Source organism: Phyllobates terribilis, unplaced genomic scaffold, assembly GCF_046119375.1.
Source record: "Phyllobates terribilis strain yellow unplaced genomic scaffold, ASM4611937v1 Scaffold_491__1_contigs__length_1335431, whole genome shotgun sequence".
In the NCBI taxonomy this organism is placed as follows: domain Eukaryota; kingdom Metazoa; phylum Chordata; class Amphibia; order Anura; family Dendrobatidae; genus Phyllobates; species Phyllobates terribilis.
Window position 1 is genome coordinate 708396 of NW_027363251.1, and position 12800 is coordinate 721195.

Here is a 12800-nt window from a genome sequence, read left to right on the forward strand (position 1 = left end):
GCCTGCCACTTCACCGGCTAAAATGCGATGTGCCTACCCGGTGGAATTCAACTCTGCACATGTTGCAGCGACTGTGACAGCACCGACAAGCCCTGGTGCAATACATTCTGACGTATAGCCTGGGCCAACGAGATCCAGAGGTGGGGCAAATCATGCTGGAGGAGTGGTCTCAGATCAGGGACCTATGCACCCTTCTGCACAGTTTTGAAATGGCGACGAAGATGTTTAGTGCTGACGATGCCATTATCAGCATGACTATTCCGGTGATTTACATGCTGGAGCACATGTTAAACAGAATTCGGAGTCAGGTGGTGGCACAAGAGGAGGTGGAGGAAGTAGAGGAGGAGGAGTTGTATGCGGAAGGGCTAACATCTGCAAGGTCCAGACGGTCGGCAGCACCAAGGCGGCAGGCATGTGAGGGTGGGGGAGATGGTTTTACCAGGGCGCATGGTAGCAGCCAAACTAGTGAGGAAGGTGCAGGAGCCCAGGAAGAAGTGGAGGACGAACTGATGGAAGACTCATCAGATGAGGGAGACCTTGATCACATTTCTGTTGTGCGAGGTTGGGGGGAGAGGACAGAGGAAGGAAGCATGATTGTTACCTCGCCACCAACACAACAGGGACTTGGTGCTCCTGGATGCGCAACACACATGAGTGCCTTCTTGCTGCACTACCTGCAACATGACCCTCGAATTGTGAGAATTAGAAATAATCCTGACTACTGGGTTGCCACACTGTTAGATCCCCGGTACAAAAGTAAATTTGCAGAAATTATTCCTGCCATAGAAAGAGATGCACGCATGCAGGAGTATCAGCAGAGACTGTTGCAGAATCTTACATGTGCTTTTCCACAAAATACCAGTGGTGCACGTAGTGAATCTCACAGTTCCAACTTGCCAACCGTGGGACCGTCAAGTGTTCAGCACTCAAACCGTAACAGAACCACAGTATCTGCTGGTAACATCAATTTTGCGGAATCATTTCACCACTTTTTTAGCCCATCCTTTGCAAGGCCACAGGAGACAAGAAGTGTGACACATAGTCAACGCCTAGAGACGATGGTACAGGAGTATCTCCAAGTAAACATTGAAGCCACGACTGTGTCACTGGACCCTTGCTCTTTTTGGGCTTCCAATCTGGATAAATGGCTGGAGCTAGCCACTTACGCCTTGGAGATCTTGTCATGCCCCGCAGCCAGCGTTCTGTCTGAACGTGTGTTCAGCGCTGCTGGTGGTGTGCTGACAGATAAGCGCACGCGGCTCTCCACTGATAATGTAGACAGACTCACGTTCATAAAGATGAACAAATCATGGATCCGAAACGACTTTTCTACCCCTGTGTCATCCCGGGGAGAGTAAAAGCTTGATGATTGGTTAAAATCACCCTACCAACCGTTTTAAGCTTTCAAATTACTAAGCATGTTTATCTGTATCTTGGCTGGAAAATAATTTGGGCTTTGTAGCAGTGTGCAGCACTGATTCTATTAGGCCATCTATAATAAGCTCCACCAGATTTAAAATTACTAATCATGTTTATCTGTATCTTGGCTGGAAAATAATTTGGGCTTTGTAGCAGTGTGCAGCACTGATCCTATTAGGCCATCTATACTAAAGCTTCACCAGATTTAAAATTAACAATAATTTTTAGCTGCATCTAGCCCGGAAAATAATTTTGGGGCTCCGAGATGCGCAAGACACATAAGTGCCTTCTTGCTGCACTACCTGCAGCATGACCCTCATATTGTCAGAATTCGAAGTAATCATGACTACTGGGTTGCCACACTCTTAGATCCCCCAAACTTTTCGATCAACCTTTTCATTTTAATAAAGACCAAAAAAATGGTCATTTTTGAAATTATAAGCATTAGCAGGTTGTTAGAAACTGAAATCAAACAGTTTTCAACTCAAAACTTTATTCTAGGTGATGTTACATTTTCACATAGGACCCCTTGTTCGAAAGGAGCTTCTGAACTCTCTCGTCCATTGAATTTGTCAGGTTTTGGATGGTTTCTGCTTCAATTGTTTTGCATGAGGACAGAATACCCTCCCAGAGCTGTTGCTTAGATGTGAACTGCCTCCCGCCATCATAGACACTCCTTTTAATGATGCTCCAAAGGTTCTGAATGGGGTAGAGGTCAGGGGAGCATGGGGTCACACCATAAGTTTGTCCCCTTTTATGCCCATATCAGCCAGAGATGCAGATGTTTTATGTGCAGCATGAGATGGTGCATTATCATGCAAAAAAATGATCTTGCTGTGAAATACACGGTTCTTCTTCTTGAACCATGGCAGGAAGTGCTGTTTGAGAAAATCCACATACATTATGGAGTTCATCTTTAGCGCCTTCAGGGATCCTAAAGGGGCCGACAATCTCTCTCCCCATGATTCCAGCCCAAAACATTACTCCACCTCCTCCTTGTTGGCGCTGTAGCCGTGTTTACGTGGGGTGTCCATCAACCAGCCATCCTCCACTCCATCCATCTGGACCATCGAGCGCTGCACGGCACTCATCCGTGAACAAAACAGTTTTGAAATCAGTCTTCATGTAATGTTTGGCCCACTGGAGCCGTTTCTGCTTGTGTGAAGTGGATAGAGGAGGTCGACAGGATGGCGTATGCACAGCTGCAAACCTCTGAAGGACCCTGCATCTTGTTGTTCGGGGGACGTTGGAGGCACCAGCAGCTTCAAAAACTTGTCTGCTGCTATGACAAGGCTTTTTTGCCGCTGCTCTTTCAACCTGACGTAATTGCCTGTAGGAAAGAGTCCTCAATTTGCCCTTATCAGCACGCACACGTGTGTACCGTGAATCAGCTACATACTTCTTGATTGCCAAGACACTTCATCCTGATCATCGCACAATGTTGATTGTAGTCATGCCTTGACCTAAACACTCCACAATTTGTTGCTTCTCAGCAGCCGACACATCCTTTTTCTTTCCCATTTTGGCAGAAAATGTAGGCTGCTTAATAATGAGAGACAGCCTTCTTAAGTAGTCTTGCCTTTCATTGGACACACCTGCCAAACTAATTACTGGAGCTGGAATTACGCGGCTGCTTGCATGAGACTTGCCCTCCAATAGATCCTTGTAAATGGATTTAAAGTGTATTCATTCAAATTAGAGAGACAATTTAAATTAAAAAGCTTAGAGCTGCCTCCACCACAGGGGGGCTCGCTCGACCCACCAGCGGACAGGCACCAGTATTGGGAGAGGGGGGCTGGCCGTCAGGGTTCACCGCGGCTCTGGCACAAACCCGGCGACGCGGAGGTGGCATGGGCAGGAGCGGACTGAACGTGTCGGCTTCTCACTTTTTGGATTTTAGAAGGGCATGACATGCCTATATCTGTGTCTCCCCCTCCTTTTACTCCTCCACCTCTTTTCTTTTCGCATGACTATATGTACTTGTCACTTTTCCATGTGTTAGTTGTGTCTTCTGAGCAGTTTGTCAGCTTTTGGACACCTTTGAAGGTGTTTTCTATGTGTTTCTATGTGTTTTTGTTTGCCTGCCATTGGTTTTAACGGTGTTCGAAGGTGTTCGACGAACAGTTCGGCGAACACACGGGTGTTCGACGAACCGAACCGAACTCGAACACTACGGGGGTGGCTCAACACTACACAGGACGTCCAGCATATCTTAGATGGAACAGCTTTCATCCAAGACACACAAAAAAATCCATCATCTACAGTCAAGCTCTGAGGTACATTCGAATCTGTTCAGACAGCAAGGACAGAAAACTGCAGCTACTATCCCTGAGGAATACATTCCTACAACAAGGATCCCATCCACTGGTAATAGATGAACAAATTCACAGAGCTACAAGGATACCAAGAAGTAGCCTCCTGGATTACAGACAAAGGGAGGACAACAACAGGCTTCTCTTGTGGTCACATACAACTCCCACATGAACATCCTAAGGAAAATTGGTGCTGATCTCCAACCCATATTCCACAGAGACCACAAACTGAAAGAAATATTCCCAGAACTACCACTTCTCTCCTACAAACAGCCCCCTAACTTAAGGAATCTCCTTGTCAGAAGTGTCCTCTGATCACCATCAGTGACGGGCACATTCCCATGTAAAAACAAAAAATGCAAAACTTGTACCCACATATCACCATCAAATACAGTCTGTATACCTAACACAAATCAGGACTACAAAATCATGGATGTCTTTTCATGTACATCCTCCAGTGTGGTGACATGATACAATGTACAAGGTGTCCGGAAGGAGTTTATATTGGAGAAACGATGCAAAAACTGCAAACAAGAATGAATTTACACAGACACACAATTAAGAATGAACAGGACACACCTGTGGGAAAACATTTCTCTGGCCGGGGACACTGTATGAAAGATCTAAAAGTTTTAATACTAAAAGGTCACTTCAAGGGCAACAGAGAAAGAAAAATTTGGGAATTCAAATTGATAAGGATGTTCAATTCACTGACAACAGAACTAAATATAACACCTGGCTTTATGACTCACTACATGGACACAATTCACACCTCCAGATAATTAAACATTCCCAAGGCCTCTCATTTTGCAAAAAAAAAAAAAACAACTAATTTGCTCTCCCTAACTTATCTGTAGGAGACATCACAACTTACACCTCATGAACAAATGTCTTGTTGTAACATCTCTCAAATGCTGTGCCTTTTGTCTCATGAATTCATTTGTAATCTTGCCTGAAGAAGGAGCCTCTGTGCTCTGAAAGCTTGCATATATATATATATAATTTCTGGTTAGCCAATAAAGGTATCACTCCGAGAATACTTTTGTCATTTTTGGCATACAAGTATTTACATCGATTTTTCTGGCTATCACGGTGCCACAATATAACTTTGTATTGTACATCAAACAGTGTTAGAAAGTTCAGAAAATTCCATTTTGCAATGATTAAAGTTCCGTTGTGAATTTTAGCGTGACTGGACCGTTCTTACGGAAATGTTTCCTGCCTCCTTCACTTAGATTCAGATCATACAGATAGTCAGACACCGCATTATCTCTGATACTATGGCCGATACAGCGCACATATAGATTATACTATAGAGTCCAAAAGTTTTGCTTTTTTTTTTTTAAAATGTGATAACTTCTGTCTGGTTGTTGTGATGTAATTTCCCTGGTGAGGAATTGAAAGTGCATGAAGTTGTCATCATACAAGACCTTAATTGTAACCAAAATGCTTTTGAATATCATTCATATTCTCTGAAACAAGACCAAGAAAGGAAAAATTCTGCTGGGGTATGTAAACTTTTGAGCACAACTGTATCCTTGTTCATGGTAGCATTCATATTTCCATCAATTCTATGCCAAGGGCCAATGGCAGATGCAGAAAAGCAGCCCAAAACCATGAGATTGCCGCCACCATGTTTCACTGTATGCGTTTGGTACCTTACATCATTACGTTTTCCAACTCTGCAGTATATACAGTGCTGCCATCACTACCAAACAGATTGAACTTGGATTCAACCGACCCCAACACCTTAGACCAATCTGTCTCTTTCCGTTGTCTGTGTTCTTTGGCAAACACAAGTTGGACCTTCCGGTTCTTTGCAGAGATGAAAGGCTTCTTGACTGGAACTCGTGCATTCAGCCCTACTGCTTAGTCGTCGCGACTCACTTTGACCCCATATTCTTTGTTCATTTTGTGGACATCAGATACTGACTTTTTCTTTATAATGTGATCAACTCTGGAGGAAGTTCTCCTTGGTCGTCCACTTCTAGGTTTGCCGGCTGTTCCAGAACCTTCTTTTTCTTTCTTTAATATATCTGACACTTGACTCTGAGAACAGGTGAATTCCATAGCTGCCTCTTTATGGCTTTTCCCTGACTTCACTCCCAGAATAATAAGCTTCCTGACATCTGGTGATAAATTTGGCTTTGTCTCTGCCATGTTTTTAACCTTAAAACGCAAAAAAAAAAATTTAGGCAAAATTCGACTGCCCATAACAAAATATGCAAAACATTTGGCCCAGCAAATGTTGAAAACTAACACATAAAGGGATAAAACAATGTCCAACACAATTTTTGTCCTGATAGCTGACAATCATTTGCTTCCAGTTAACTAAAATCACCAGAAAAATGGCCTCACAACAACCAAACAGAAGCAATCACAATTTAAAAAAAAAATGCTAAACTTTTGGTGGCTACTGTATTCATACAGTCAGGTTTAGCTGAGCTGCCTTTATCATTTGGCACACAGTACAGTATCACAACATTTAATGTGGCTGCAGGGAAACTAGGCTGTACTTTTGGAGATGCATATAAAAATATTTTTGGTTTTGTCACTCGGCCTCAAAAAATTTAGTTACATATCTGGTAAAAATCCCTGAGCTCTCCTGAACCCTGCTGCTTTTTTGCCGTTTTGCACTGCGTCGCTCCATTGCAGAGATACTCACATTTGTTGCTTTCGGAGTGCAGTATGTGAAATCTCTGCTTTGCAGTCCAACTTTGCATTTTTTCAGTCTTATTTGGGAGTGCGCACTTTCAGCCCTCCCTCCAAGACGCTGCCAATGATCACATGCTCGACTACTAGATCTTCTCCTGATCTGTGGAAGCAGAGAAGAAACAGCCCGTTGCACTACAAGCAGAGATTTCACATGCAGTGCTCCAAAAGACGCAAATGTGAATATCTCTGCAATGGAGCGACGCAGCGAAAAACGGAAAAGAGCTGCAGAATCGGGGGAGCTCAGGGACTTTTACAAGGTATTTAAGGAATCACCCTGTAAGAATTGAATTTTATCGTTCTGGGTCCAATTACTGGAAAGTGGATTGTATTATGTGTTGTGCACAGATATTACTCAGTATTGCAGGGTCTGATTACTGCACACTAGGGTCAGGTGGCTTTAGTGGTCCTATCACTGTCTTATTACAGTTTTTGTGGAGCATTATATGGCGGCACACGCAGTTTGGTACATGTGATGGGTCTCCTAACCATTTTCCTTCTGTATTTTTTTACAGAGAAGGACGGGAAGGCTTTCCATCCAACCTACGAGGAGAAGCTGAGGCTGGTGGCTGTGTACAAACAAGTCCTCCTGGGACCGTACAACCCCGACACGTGCCCCGAAGTCGGCTTCTTCGATGTCCTGGGCAACGATAGGAGGTAACGAACGTCGTGTGGTTTGTTTCACTGTATCACATTCCTATAAAAAAGTAGCCACTTTGTAAATAGCCTAACGTTTTCTTATCGTTTTGTATACACAGCACTGATGCAGATCTGTGTGTCTCCATGGTTACAGACTACACTACATATGTAGTCTGATCCTGCCATTGTATATTTTTCACCACTAAAGTAGCCGTCAGTGACTGCAGGGTGAACCTCATTACCATGAGCATTTATGGGAGCTGTGTACGCAAAACGGCAACAGATTTTCCATCATGGGCATGCATCGATCTGATGTGTCCAAAAAAAAAAAATAGGAATTGAAATGCAAAGTTTAATAGAAAACTGCAGACTGTTTCTTGCATAAAACTGAACGACGACGCGTTTCTAACCTCTTCATAGAAGCCTTTGCTCCCTCTGAGCGTCGTTCACACACTGTCGTCTTTCTCACAGGAAAGAATGGGCGGCCCTGGGCAACCTGAGCAAGCAGGAAGCCATGACGGAGTTTATCACCCTCCTGAACAGATGCTGCCACCTCTTCTCCACATACGTCACATCCCATAAAATAGAGAAAGAAGAGCAGGAGAGAAAAAGGTACTAATCCCTCCAATCCGTACATCCGGCATCGGTGGGGCACGGTAACTGCTGGTTTCCTCCAGAAACAGCGCCACACGTGTCCACAGGCTGTGCCTGGTATTGAAGCTCAGTACTATTAAAGTGAGTGGGGCTGAGCGGCAAGGTGACGCACAACCTGCAGACAGGTACCTGAAAACAACTCCAGCACTAATAGTTACTGGAGACGTTCTTAAAGGGACCGCTCTGCAGATTGTGCAGTGAACCCACCCCAACTCTACCAGAAGAGGCGCTGGTGATGCTGATAGATAGGAGATGGTTTGCAGCGGTTTTCTATGGATGCCGGACCTGGGTCCTGCAAATCTTTCTGCTCCAGTCTATAACAGAGGTTAGCGGCAGTCGCTATCTCACAAGATAGATGATGATCGACATCTGGGTCACGTTTTTCCACACTTAAAGGGGTTGTCTGTTAGTTTAAAGGAGCTTTCTGTTTCCTGCAGGGATAACGTCACGTCACTCTATCAGATTGCTGCAGCCAATCACTGGCATGTACAGCATGAGACCGTAGAAACCAGTGATCGACTGCAGCAGTCACATGGATTATACAACATCATCGCTGCAGGAAAAAAAGTGATGGCCGCCAGAGTGTGAGCACGGGAGAAGCGAAGGAGTCATCAGGCGAGAAATATTTGTTTTTTATGGGTCAATTTTGTAAAATTTCCAACTGCCTTAAGTGGTATCAAATCCCTATCATATCACTAACTTAAAGCCGCAGCAGTTCTTAAACTTTGACTAAGTTTGATACATAGAATCCAACCTGCAGTGTAAAGCATGGGGGACAAAACAGCAGTATGAGACTGACAGGACATGAGGCATCTTTCAGGTTACCTCCTACTCCAGTACTAATTGCAGTATAGCTGGAGTCAGTGATTATGGATTTACGGAGCAGTCGGTATGTAAGACCGGAGGGATCATGGACCGGACTTCTGCTTTAAGTCCCAGGAAGTGAGAACGGTTGACGCTGCTGCAAAAATCATGTCCGACATAGTTCAGTGTAAAGCGTCATCTGCTGACTTTACTGGAGAGAAGAGAAGGAGCGGAGACGGCGGGAAGAGGAGGAGCGGCAGCGGCTGCTGCGAGAGGAGGAGAAGCGGAGGAAAGAAGAGGAGCAGAGGCTGCGGAGAGAGGAGGAAGAGAGGATGCGAGCGGAGGATGAACGGTTTAGAATGGAACAGCAGAAGTAAGTACTCCCATCGGAAGTCACTCATCTTTCTTAAAGGATATTTTTGGGTGGGTCACTCATTCAGGACCCTCGTAGTATGAGCCATAGTGCAAGGAGCAGTCTGTTGTATGCAATGCTGGTGACCGGTTGGAGGGTACATGCGCTGGGGTCACCAACAATGGGGTCCACGGAGCCCTGTCACATTCATTTTAATGGAAAATTACTAAAGCTCTGCCGGCCACAGGCAATGGCGGGTGCAGCAGTCATTAGGGCAGGATCGTGCATTTGTGTTTCAAATCTTAATTCTATTTTTTTTTTGCAGGCAGCAGATCATGGCCGCCCTGAACTCGCAGACAGCGGTGCAGTTTCAGCAGTACGCAGCGCAGCAGTACCCGGGGAACTTCGAGCAACAGCAGCTCCTGATCCGGCAGCTGCAGGAACAGCACTACCAGCAGTACATGCAGCAGCTGTACCAAGTGCAGCTCGCTCAGCAACAGGTAGACGCAGCGCACAGACCCCCGAGCCTCGCTGCTCTGAGCTGCATTTACCTGTCGGACCATGTTCCCACGTAGCATAAATGCTGCAGGGTTTGGTTTTTTTTGCAGAAAATCCCCTGTGTTTAAAACGGTGTTTCCCAAACTCCAGTCCTCACGGCCCCCATAGGTCATGTTTTCAGGATTTCCTTAGTATTTCCATCACCTGTGTAATACTATCAAGGCATCAGGAATTCTCTCACCTGTGTAATACGAAGGAGATCCTGAAACATGACCTGTGGGGGCCGTGAGGACTGGAGTTTTGGAAACACTGGTTTAAAAGTTTGAGGAAACTTCTTGTGCTTCCCGGAAAACTCCTGGCCGCTGTGCATCTAAAGACGTTGCTGAAATTTGTGTTTTTTTGGTTTGTTTATTTTTTCCTGTGGAGCCGAAAAAATGCATGAAAAAATGCCCTCGCTTCTTGTACAGAATTAATAAAACCTTCAGATCTTCAACAATAAATGGGGTAAAAACACCTGTAAAAATAAGATAATCAGAGTAGATTGCTATTGCGGGTTTTGATGTAGAAAATAAACCCTGCACTTTACGCTCCCTGGAACCTGAACTAATTAACTAATTGTTTTTAGTAAGAAAAAAATAAAAAAATTGCGCGGCTGAGTCTTGCTCTTGATGATGGCGGTGCGCTGAGTAGCTGGTTGATTAGATGCAGCGTTTATAAGTGGAAGACAGTGGGATTTGTGTGCAGCGTCTATTGGAGCCTGTGGTTGTCTGAAACGCTGCCTCATTAGAAGTTAAGCTTCTTTGTTCTTCCCCTCATGCTTTACACTGCAGTTTTGCTTTGCAGCATACAAGAAATGAAGAATGCTCATAAATGACGTGGTGTTACCCTCTCCTTACCCTCTCGGCCTTACAGAAACAGCAGGAGGCACTTTCGGCTGGAACCAGCTCCCCTGTCAGTTCTCCATCCAAGATGAACATGGGAAGCATCACCGGCTCCGGAGAAGCCCCCTCGGTCAATGGACAAACCCACCCACACATAGACAATGCTGAGAAAGAACTGGAGGCCGACCCCGCTGGAAGACCTGCTGGAGAACGCGCCTAAAGGTGCGTCCTATTGACCCCAGTGGGGTTGGGGTCTGTTGGGTGGACAAACAGACGATACCTGGACATTGGCTAATGGTTTATGTTTGCTCATTATTTTTCCACTTCCTTCTCTCTACAGAGTCCACGCCGGTCATTGCTGCCCCATCCATGTGGACAAGACCCCAAATTAAAGACTTCAAAGAGAAGATCCGGCAGGACGCGGATTCAGTCATCACCGTCGGAAGAGGAGAGGTGGTCACAGTCCAGGTCCCCACACACGAGGAGGGCTCCTATCTTTTCTGGGAGTTTGCCACAGATAACTTTGACATTGGTTTTGGGGTTTACTTTGAATGGACAGACTCCCCAAACACGGCTGTGAGCGTGCACGTCAGCGAGTCCAGCGAGGACGAGGACGAAGGTACTTTGTACAATTTTCATACTTCATTCCTGTACAATAAATACTGTAGCAGGTCTTCACTGCATCTCACCCCCTCTTCCTGAAGAGGTCGGGGGTCTCTCGAGAAGCAGCATCTTACCCCCTCGTTTTAAGGAGGTTGGGGCCTCTCGAGAAGCAGTGTCTTACCCCCTCGTCTTAAGGAGGTTGGGGCCTCTCAAGAAGCAGTGTCTCACCCCCTCGTCTTGAGGAGGTTGGGGCCTCTCGAGAAGCAGCGTCTCACCCCTTTGATTTGAGGAGGTTGGGGCCTCTTGAGAAGCAGCATCTCACCCCTTCGTCCTGAGGAGGTCGGGGGGTCTCTCTAGAAGCAGCATCTCACCCTTTCGTCCTGAGGAGTTAGGGGGTCTCACCCCCTCGCCCTGAAGAGTTCTGGGGGTCCTATTGAAGCAGCGTCTCACCCCCTCGTCCTGAGCAGGTTGGGGGCCTGTTGAGAAGCAGCGTCTCACCACCTCATCCGGACGAGGTAGGGGGCCTTTCGAGAAGCAGCGTCTCACCCCCTCATCCGGACGAGGTAGGGGGCCTTTCGAGAAGCAGCGTCTCACCCCCTCATCCGGACGAGGTCGGGGCCTCTTGAGAAGCAGCGTCCCACCCCCTTGTTCCGAGGAGGTCGGAGGCTTCTGGAGAAGCACCAACTGGTCATGGATGTTCACCTCTGCAGGAGATCAAAAACCAACAATGTGCTCTCTGGGGCGTTACTGTGGTCTCTCTTGCTTTCCGTAGGTTAAGATTGACCTATCAGACTGGCGGGATGGTTGAGTCGCTGCCTAATTTATCCTCTCCCCAATGCCAGTAGTGGAGGAGCTGTGCCTCTGCAGAGGGAAAACGGGCCGCATCTAGCGTCAGAGAGACTCATTCACACTTTAAAGTAAAAAGCTTGCGAGCGTGCTCTCCTTGCCAAGGAAACCAGTCACCACTGATAGTTTGTAGAGGTGGCCGGTATCCTAGGCAACCAGCTGTAAACTATAGAATTAAGAATACCTCCATATTTGACAACAGAGATACTTTTTAATAAAGAGTGAAATGTAAAGTTCCTGGTGTTTACAAGCACTTTGCAATTTTACCCAGCGAAGATGGAGGAAAAACCGCACCAAAAACGGATCAGATCAGCATGAGTCGCCCTGTACTCTCTCTGCGGGATTTCTGTAAGACTGCTTGTTTCCGGATTATTCCCGGAAGACCCCTTTATGCTTCTGTTTTAGCTCCGCGCCCATGACTTGTCCCACTCTGATATAATGGACTCACTCCTGACTTGTGTCTGTTCTTTACAGAGAATCCCAACAACGAAGAGAAAGCCGAAAAGACGCCAACAAGCCTCAGCTGGAGGAGATTGTGCCGGTCTACAGGCGGGATTGTCACGAAGAGGTGGACGCCGGCAGCCACCAGTACCCCGGCCGGGGGCTCGACCTGCTCAAATTTGACAACTCTTATTCCTTGTGTCGTTCAAAATCTGTGTACTACAGAGTGTATTATACTAGATAAAGGAGGGGCCTGCGGTCAGGGGGAGGAGCCGGCAATCAGGGGGAGGGGCAAGTGATCATGGGGCGGGGCCTGCAATCAGGGGGAGGGGCCAGGGCAGTAAGTCGCTCACATGACCTGGATCCTTTTCGATAAGTGTCGCCTCCTCATCGCTCCTCGTGGCGGCCGACACTAATTCAGAGTGCTGTGATTTAACCCGTTCTTTGCCACTACGATTGGTGGACATGAAAGGGGTTAAACATAATTTGGCTGCGCCCGCACTTTTGTGTTTTGTGTTTTTTTTCGCACTTGTTTGGGATTTTTAATTCTATTCTCTGTGCGCCCACTCGGGGGCATTTCATGATCTGTTCAGAAGATGAACGCGCATGAGAAGCGTCATGGAGGAGGGGGCACCTTTG

General features: G+C 46.3%; 1 pseudogene; it reads left to right on the top strand.

Annotated features, from left to right (window-relative positions):
- Positions 1-6954: 6954 nt before the first annotated feature.
- Positions 6955-12405, top strand: LOC141230070 (Golgi resident protein GCP60-like; annotated as a pseudogene).
- The last annotated feature ends 395 nt before the right edge of the window (positions 12406-12800 follow it).